This window comes from Arachis duranensis, chromosome 6, assembly GCF_000817695.3.
Source record: "Arachis duranensis cultivar V14167 chromosome 6, aradu.V14167.gnm2.J7QH, whole genome shotgun sequence".
Taxonomy (NCBI): Eukaryota; Viridiplantae; Streptophyta; class Magnoliopsida; order Fabales; family Fabaceae; genus Arachis; species Arachis duranensis.
In genome coordinates, this window is record NC_029777.3 from 8,463,245 (window position 1) to 8,471,424 (window position 8,180).

The window sequence follows — 8,180 nt, forward strand, 5'->3', positions numbered from 1 at the left end:
TGCGGTGGTGGTGGGAGTGGCGATGGCGGTGGCGGTGATGGTGGTGGTGTGGTGGGGCTGGGTGGTGGAGATGATTAAGCCTTTCCAACATTGTCATAGGTCTATAAAAAAATGAAGTGGAAATAAAAAGTATTGGATCAACAATTTTAAAGGTCCAATTCTAAAATAAAGTGGAAATCAATTATTGAAGATAGATTATGGGCCTTATTTTTTTGGACTTTTTGTCTTTTTTGTTAAATTTAAAAGTATTAAAAGATGAGGGTTGATTTCATTATTGGGTTCATTATTATATATATTGCTAGTCATTTTTATGAAATTATAATTTGTTCTAAATTTACTAAAAAAAAATTATTTTGATCAAAATTATAAAATTGTAAATTTTTTAAATATGCTTACTAAAGTTAGGTAATGTTTGCTTGAATTTTGCCTCTTGATCAATCAACTCCTTGTTGGGAATCCATTTTTCAGTAATTTTATTTCTTTTTTTTTATAGAACCTTGCATTTGATCCTAGAATTGAGTTTTGCTTTTCGGTGAGTCACACACTCTTTAATCTTTGATTGTTACGGCAATGTGTGATAGGAGAATTCATATCTAGAAATGTGCCTTCAAGCTTGGTAAGTTTCAACTTCTTTTTTTTTAAATTTATTTTACAATCAATAATTAGTTTAAATATTTTGAATTTCAGGTTGTACTATTCAGGAGTGCAATTGGGTTCTCCTCCACCTCCAGTTAATTTTTATGTGCAGATTGACACTGACAGTGATGTTTTCTGTGTTAGCTACACCTTTTTCGGTAGTTGTCCCCAAACAAGAGGTCTCTTACGAATTGTTTTAGTGATATTATCTTAGATTGTAATAAGTTTATTATTATATACTTCAAGTTTTATTTGAACAATATGAATTTTCATTTCTATTTTGATTCATTTTTTCCGTTAACTATGTTTTTATATTTTTATGCTCACACGATGTAATTGTTGTGTATGTAAACTAATTAAATATATTATGAGGAGAAAAGAAAAAAGTGTGGAAAAAAAACTACTTTCATTTACTATCGCTACTTTCATTCACTATCATTGTACAATATCATTGTACAATTTACAAAATACAATTGAAGGAGGAAGAACAAGACTAGTTAGATATGAAGCTACATAACTATATGTAACAACCAAGGTTGCGAAAACCGGACCGGTCAATAAACCGGTGAGGTCACTAGTTCAATGGATCACTGGTTTTTCAAACATCAAAATTTTTAACTAAACAAAAAAATGCACATAATGATAAACCCATAATGTTCTACATCCAAAAGAAACAATTACTAGCAAGTTTTCAACTAATCAAAGGTGCAACTTATCAAAAATCATAATTATCATTAAGTGTTCCAATATCTCCATCATAAACAGGTAATCCAAAGCCACCATCTTCAGAAGTACCACCAAAAGAAGCTGTATTTGAAGAATCAGCAACATCAGGCAAATCCACATCAACTTCCACATCTCCTCTATCTAATAAAATAAAATAAAAAACCAAGAAAAAATTAAAGTTATAACTTTATAACAGATATCTTTAGTAAATGAAACAAGTTTTTCTATTTCAATCACATTTAGGATATGAAGGCATAGCATTATCCTTGTAAATTAAATTTTCAATGCCTTCGATGTCTCCATTAGTAAATTCAGGATCATCTTCATCCGTCATTACCCAAAAATCTACTATGTCAATGCTTTCAATGTCAATTGGATCATAATTCTTCTTCTTGCGATGCAATCTAGATTGAAGGCGTAGATTATAAGTCACATAAATAATGTCACTTAACCTTTGACGCTCTAATCGGTTCCTCCTCTTTGAATGGATTTGTTCAAAGAGGCTCCAGTTCCTCTCACATCCGGATGATGAAGATGTTTGATGAAGAAGATGAATCGCCATTTTTTGCAAATTAGGAGCACTTCCACTGTGTAGCCTCCACCATTCACCTACCAGAATATGAAAGTCAAACATCAATTCTCATTCAATATTTAAAAAACTTTCAAAGTAAATTGAACATAGAAATATAATAACCTACCAGGTTCGAGTCTCTTAATTGCTTTCAAAGCACTTTCCCTTCCAAAATTTTCTTTTCGATCTCAATACAACTGTATTTCTTGCATTGCGGCAATTGAGTCATCGCAAAGAGTTTCAATATCAAATAAATCAAGTAAAGACCTCAAGATATTTGCTTTCTCAACAAACCCCTCACTATAGAAGAAATCTGGATTCAAAAAGTATGCTGCTGCATGGAGGTCACGCTTCAAATGCTTATCCCACCGCATTTTCAAGATATTTGTATAAGGTGTGTATGCAGCTTTTCTATTTCTAAACATTGTCTTGATAGCAATTTTGGCTTTTTGTATGCCCTCATACACGTATCGCAGAGAAGGTTTCTCATCAGCATCAACAAGCCTCAATAACTTAATAAGAGGACCAACAATCATCACAGTAGTAAGACAATCATCCCAAAACTTACTATCCAAGATAATTGAGCTAACCAACTTCCATTGACACTCTTAGATAATTTATGAGAAGTAAAATATTTGTCCACCACCAATGTTTGCAAGTCTTATTTATGATCATATATACTTTTCAAAGTAATGAAAACAGTAGCAAAACGTGTAACTCCTGGTCAAACAATTTCTTTCCAATCTTTTCTTTTTCTAAGCTATGACAAGAAAATCATATGATTGTAAACAAATACAGTCAGTTTTGAAGCACGAGAGACAAGGTCAGCTATGTGAGGAATACTTGCTATGTCTTTCAAAATAAGATTGATGTAGTGAACAGCACAAGGAGACCAAAAAATGTTTGGATACTTTTCTTGAATGAGTTTTCCAGTAGATACATAATTCGTAGCATTATCAGTAACCACATGCACAATGTTACTAGACCCAACCCACTCAATAACCTCAGCAAACAATTTAAACAAGGTATCGGCAGTTTTTATCATATCAAAATCATCAACAGACTTAACAAATGACATACCAGCGGGACAATAAACTAGAAAATTAATTAACGTACACTACCTTTGATCAGTCCAGCCATCTGCCATCAATGTACAACCAGTGCTTTTCCACGAGCTCCTATAGCCTTCAACAAGCAACTGACACTCCTTCTTAAGATCTGCCAGCAAATAAACTCTCATTTCATGGTATGACAGTCCCTTGAAACCAGGTCCAATTTCAGCAACGCCGTCCAAGGCAGATTGAAAGTAAGGTGATTGAATTGCATTGAATGGAATACGTGCATCAATGATCCATTTTGCAAGCCCCAACTTAACCTTGTGCACAACTTGTTTACTGACCAAAACACTTTTCAAAGTTGGTTGAGAGCCTTGCATAGTCCTTCCCTTAAAATAACTTCCAATTGGAGTAGCAGCAATAGCTCTTCTCTTTCCTTTGTCACCTATTGTTGCAGGAGCCGGAGGTTGTACAGGATTAGGCGCTTCACACTCTTCTTCCGCTTGTGTTTCCACATCATAACAATCACTTGTAAATTTTCTTTTTTCTGCCTTATTTTTTTTGTTTTCCTCCAAAAGCCTTTTGAATTGAAGTTCAGCATCTTTAGTTACTTTGTTACATACCTTAATTTGTCCAGGAATTTTTGCAAGATGATATTTCATTCTATGTATCCCCCCTCCATTGTAAGTATTCAAGCAGAAAATATATGTATATTGAGCCTTGTTATTTTTGTCATACTTCACTGTAAAATATTGCCAAGCTGGATCAGATTTACCTCTAGATGAACCAGTTTGAGAATCTTGAACAGCATTATCTTGTGGGTGTGGGTTACTTTGTGATTGTTCCATCTGTAACAATCAGAAAATCAAAAACAAAAAATAACCTCAAAAAACCATGAACAAATAAATAATTCAGCAACCAAAATCACGAAGCAGCAAACAAATAAATCATCAACAAATAACCTCAAAAAATCAAAAATCAAAATCATGAATCCAGCAAACAAATAAATCATGAACAGATAACAAATAAATCAAAATCTTGAATCCAGCAAACAAATAAATCAGAAAATCATGCATAGAAAATCAGAAGGCAGCGAGGAGGAATAAGTGAATAACAGAGTATTACTTACCGGCGGCGAGTAACGGCGACAAAAGAGGAGGCGAGCTCGGCGACGAAAGAGGACGCGGTGGTGGCTACGGTGGTCAAAGCCTTCGCTGCTGTGGCTGCGGGATGCGGTGGCGATGGTGGTGGGCTGATCAATTGGTGGTGGTGGATATGCGATTGCGAAGAGAGGAGAGAATGAGAGATCAGTTGCTGTGGGTGCGGATTCCTCTCCTGGGTGATTAGGGTTCAGCTTCGTTTACGTTTAGCCTTTCTTTTCTTTTTTTAACAGACAAAACGACGCCGTTTTGGGGTTTTACTTTAAAACCATAAACCTGCTTAAAAATCAGACGGTTCTGCCGATTCACCAATTAACCGCCGGTTCGACTGATTTTTTCACCAATTTTTTGCTTCTGACCTTACCCGGACTGGCTAGGTGACTAGTGACCGATTAATCTGGTTGAACCGATCGGTCTGGTTTGATTTTCAGAACCATGGTAACAACACTAAATGCAATCCAAATTACTGAAATACACCTTCCTGCAACCGTACTAAATGAGTAACCACCCCAACTTACGGTTGTCATGAAAATTACAATCAAATAAAAACTATCAAAAATACTTATATCCTCTAAAAAATAGGCCATCATTGTTCCTCTATCAATGACTAAGAAGACAATAACAACAGCTGAACAAACTTTTACTTTTTGGACTAACTTATTCTCAACTATCTAGCCATTTGGTATGTATGCTGCAAATGTTGTAATGATGCATGGTTATAACTTTTTAAGAAGGTATTGTATAAAGCTTTGAAGAATATTAGATGCAAAATGGCAACAAAGTGATACAAAAATAGTTCCTATTTTACTCCATGTAGAACGAGGAGTAATATACCCATATCCTACTGTATTTAATGTAATTGAGGTAAAATAAAGAGCATCTACAAATTTCTTTATAGACTTAACCTTAAACTTTTCATTCAAGTAAATTATAATCCCAACAAAAAAATAAAAAAAAAACACATTTAATTTTGAATAAAGAAATACAATTAAAAATATTTTTCTTTTTAATATAAAAAAATTTAATATAATGATTCATACTAAATAAATATTTTTGGATTCTTATTTTTAAGATTTTCAAACAATACATGACCAAACTAATTAACTTAAAATATAAAATAGCAATAATACCAAATAAAAAAAGTACTTAAAAATAAAAAAAATTCAAAATCATAGCCCAAATTCAATATATAATAACAGAAAATTAACACACACCTGCAAAAAAGTCGGACAACCGACATAAGATTTTGCCACCATGATGGTGGATTTCCACCATTAGCTTTCGTCTCTGCACCAGTTTCAAGATCTCTATCTTGGCGGTGTCGAATCCCACTGGTAAGGATCGACTGCGGGCGACGAAAGGGTGAGGGTGTTAGGGTTAGCGGTGTCGGATACCACTGGTAAGGATCGACTGCAGGCGACGAGGGTGCTTAGGGTGCTGGGGTTGGCGGTGTCGGATACCGTTGGTAAGGACCGACTGGGGGCGACGAAGGGGGTGAGGTTGCTAGGGTTGGCGGTGTCAGATCCCGCTGGTAAGGATCGACTGCAGGCGACGAGGGGGTGAGGGTGCTGGGTTGGCAGTGTCAGATACCACTGGTAAGGATCGACTGCGCGCGACGAGGGGGGTGAGGGTGCTGGACTGACTGGTGGCGACGAGGAGGGTGAGGGTGCTGGGGTTGGCGGTGTCGGATACCACTGTAAGGATCGATTGTGGGCGACGAGGGGGTGAGGGTGCTGGGGTTGGCAGTGTCGGATACCACTGGTAAGGATAGACTGCGGGCGATGAGGAGGTGAGGGTACTGGACTGACTGGTGGTGAGGAGGGGGGTGAGGGTGCTGGGGTTGGCGGTGTCTAGCAATGGTAGTGGTAGAATGGAGGTGGTGGGGTGGCAGGGGGTAATGGGGTGGACGTGGCTAAGGCGGTGGTGATGGCGTCAGCGACAATGGCAGCGAAGACGACGGTGGTCACGACTTTGGCGGCGGAAATGACGACGACAGCGGAGGGGCCGGCGACAATGGCGACGGTGGCGTTAGGGATGGCGTCAGCGGCTGCAGTGTTGGTGGCGGTCATGGAAGCGGCGGTGCTGGCAGCGACGGTGATGGTGGGAGTGGCGGCGGCGTGGTGGCGATGGGGTGGGACTGGGTGGTGGGGATGATTCAGCCTCTCCAACATAGTCATAGGCTGTAAAAAAAAATAAGGTGGAAAAAAAAGTATTGGATCCACAATTTTAAAGGTCCAATTCCGAAATAAAGTGGAAATCGATTATTGAAGATAGATTATGGGCCTTATGCCGATGAGCCTTGGCTCTAATGGCATATATCCTCCTCCCCACCTCAAAGGTCTAGGGTTCAAACCCCTAGAAAATGTAATTGAGGAAAAATGTGATAAAATGTATGAGGAGTGTGTGGGTGTGTTGTATACCTAGAATTGAGAGTTGTCCAATCCACCAACCAAAAAAAAGATTATGGGCCTTATTTCTTTGGACCCTTTGTCTTTTTTTTTTTAATTTAAAAATATTAAGAGATAAGGGTTGATTTTATTATTGGGTTCATTATTGTATATATTGTTGGTCATTTTTATGAAATTATAATTTGTTCTAAATTTACAAAAAAAAAATATTTTGATCAAAAGTATAAAATTGTAACTTTTTTAAATATACTCACTAAAGTTAAGTAATGTTTGCTTGGATTTTGCCTCTTGATCAATCAACTCCTTATTGGGAATCCATTTTTCAGTAATTTTATTTCTTTTTTTCATAAAATCTTGCATTTGAACTTGAGATTGAGTTTTGTTATTCATTGTTACAGAATCAAATGATAGGAGAATTCAGATCTAAAAATGTGCCTTCAAGCTTGGTAAGTTTTAACTTCTCTTTTTTTTTTAATTTTACAATCAGTAATTAGTTTAAATCCTTTGAATTTTAGGCTCTACTATTCAGGAGTGCGATTAGATTCTCCTCCAGTTGATTTTTATGTGCAGATCGACACTAGTAGTGATGTTTTCTGTGTTAGCTATACCTTTTTCAGTGGTCGTCCCAAAACAAAAGGTCTCTTATGAATTGTTTTAGTGATATTATCTTAAATTGTATTCAGTTTACTATTATATACACTAAATTTTATTTGAACAATATGAATTTTTATTTCTATTTTAATTATTTTTTCCGTTAACTATGTTTTATATTTTTATGCTCACACGATGTAATTGTTGTGTATGTAAACTAATTAAATATATTATGAGAAGAAAAGAAAATAATGTGTAAAAAAAATTGCTTTCATTCATTATCATTGTACAAAATACAATTCAAAGAAGAAGGACAAGACTAGTTAGATATGAAGCTACATAACTATATGTAACTGAAATACACTCCTGCAATTGTACTAAATGAGTAATCACTGTAACCTACGATTGTCATGAAAATTACAACCAAATAAAAACTATCAAAAACACTTATATCCTCTAAAAAATAAGCCATAATTGTTCCACTACCAATGACTAAAAAGACCATAACAGCTGAACAAATTTTTACTTTATGGACTAACTTATTCCCAACTATTCATGCTGCAAATGTTGTAATGATGCATGATTCTAACCTTCTAAAAAGGTTTTGTGAAGTTTTGAAGAATATTAGATGCAAAAGTGTAACATAGAAATACGAAAACAGTTCCTATTTCACTCCATGTAGAACGAAGAGTAATATCTCTATATCCTATTGTACTTAATGTAACTGAGGTAAAATAAAGAGCATCTACAATGTTTTTTGTAGATCTAACCTTAAACTTCCCTTCCAAATAAATTATAATTCCAACAAAAAAAACACGCTAAAGCTATATAAAAAATAAAATAGTAGCATGTCCCTTAAATTAAATAAAAAAATAAATAATTAATAATTAAATCATAAACTTTTTATAATAAACAAATTAAAAATATGTAAACAATAACATGTTAAAGAGTTATATCTAAAATTATATTTTAATTATATATTTATTAATTTTTTATTTCAAATAATTTTTTTAATAAAATAATTACAAAATTA

The 8,180-nt window shown here is 35.2% G+C and overlaps 1 long non-coding RNA gene across 1 annotated transcript; it reads right to left on the reverse strand.

The window, feature by feature from the left end:
* Window positions 1-1,298: 1,298 nt before the first annotated feature.
* On the reverse strand, window positions 1,299-2,440 carry LOC110273362 (uncharacterized). Its single transcript, XR_008010530.1, has 3 exons — window positions 2,061-2,440; window positions 1,815-1,971; window positions 1,299-1,503 (listed from the first exon to the last, which is right to left on the reverse strand). It is a non-coding gene; the product is annotated as an uncharacterized LOC110273362 (long non-coding RNA).
* Between the last annotated feature and the right edge of the window lie 5,740 nt (window positions 2,441-8,180).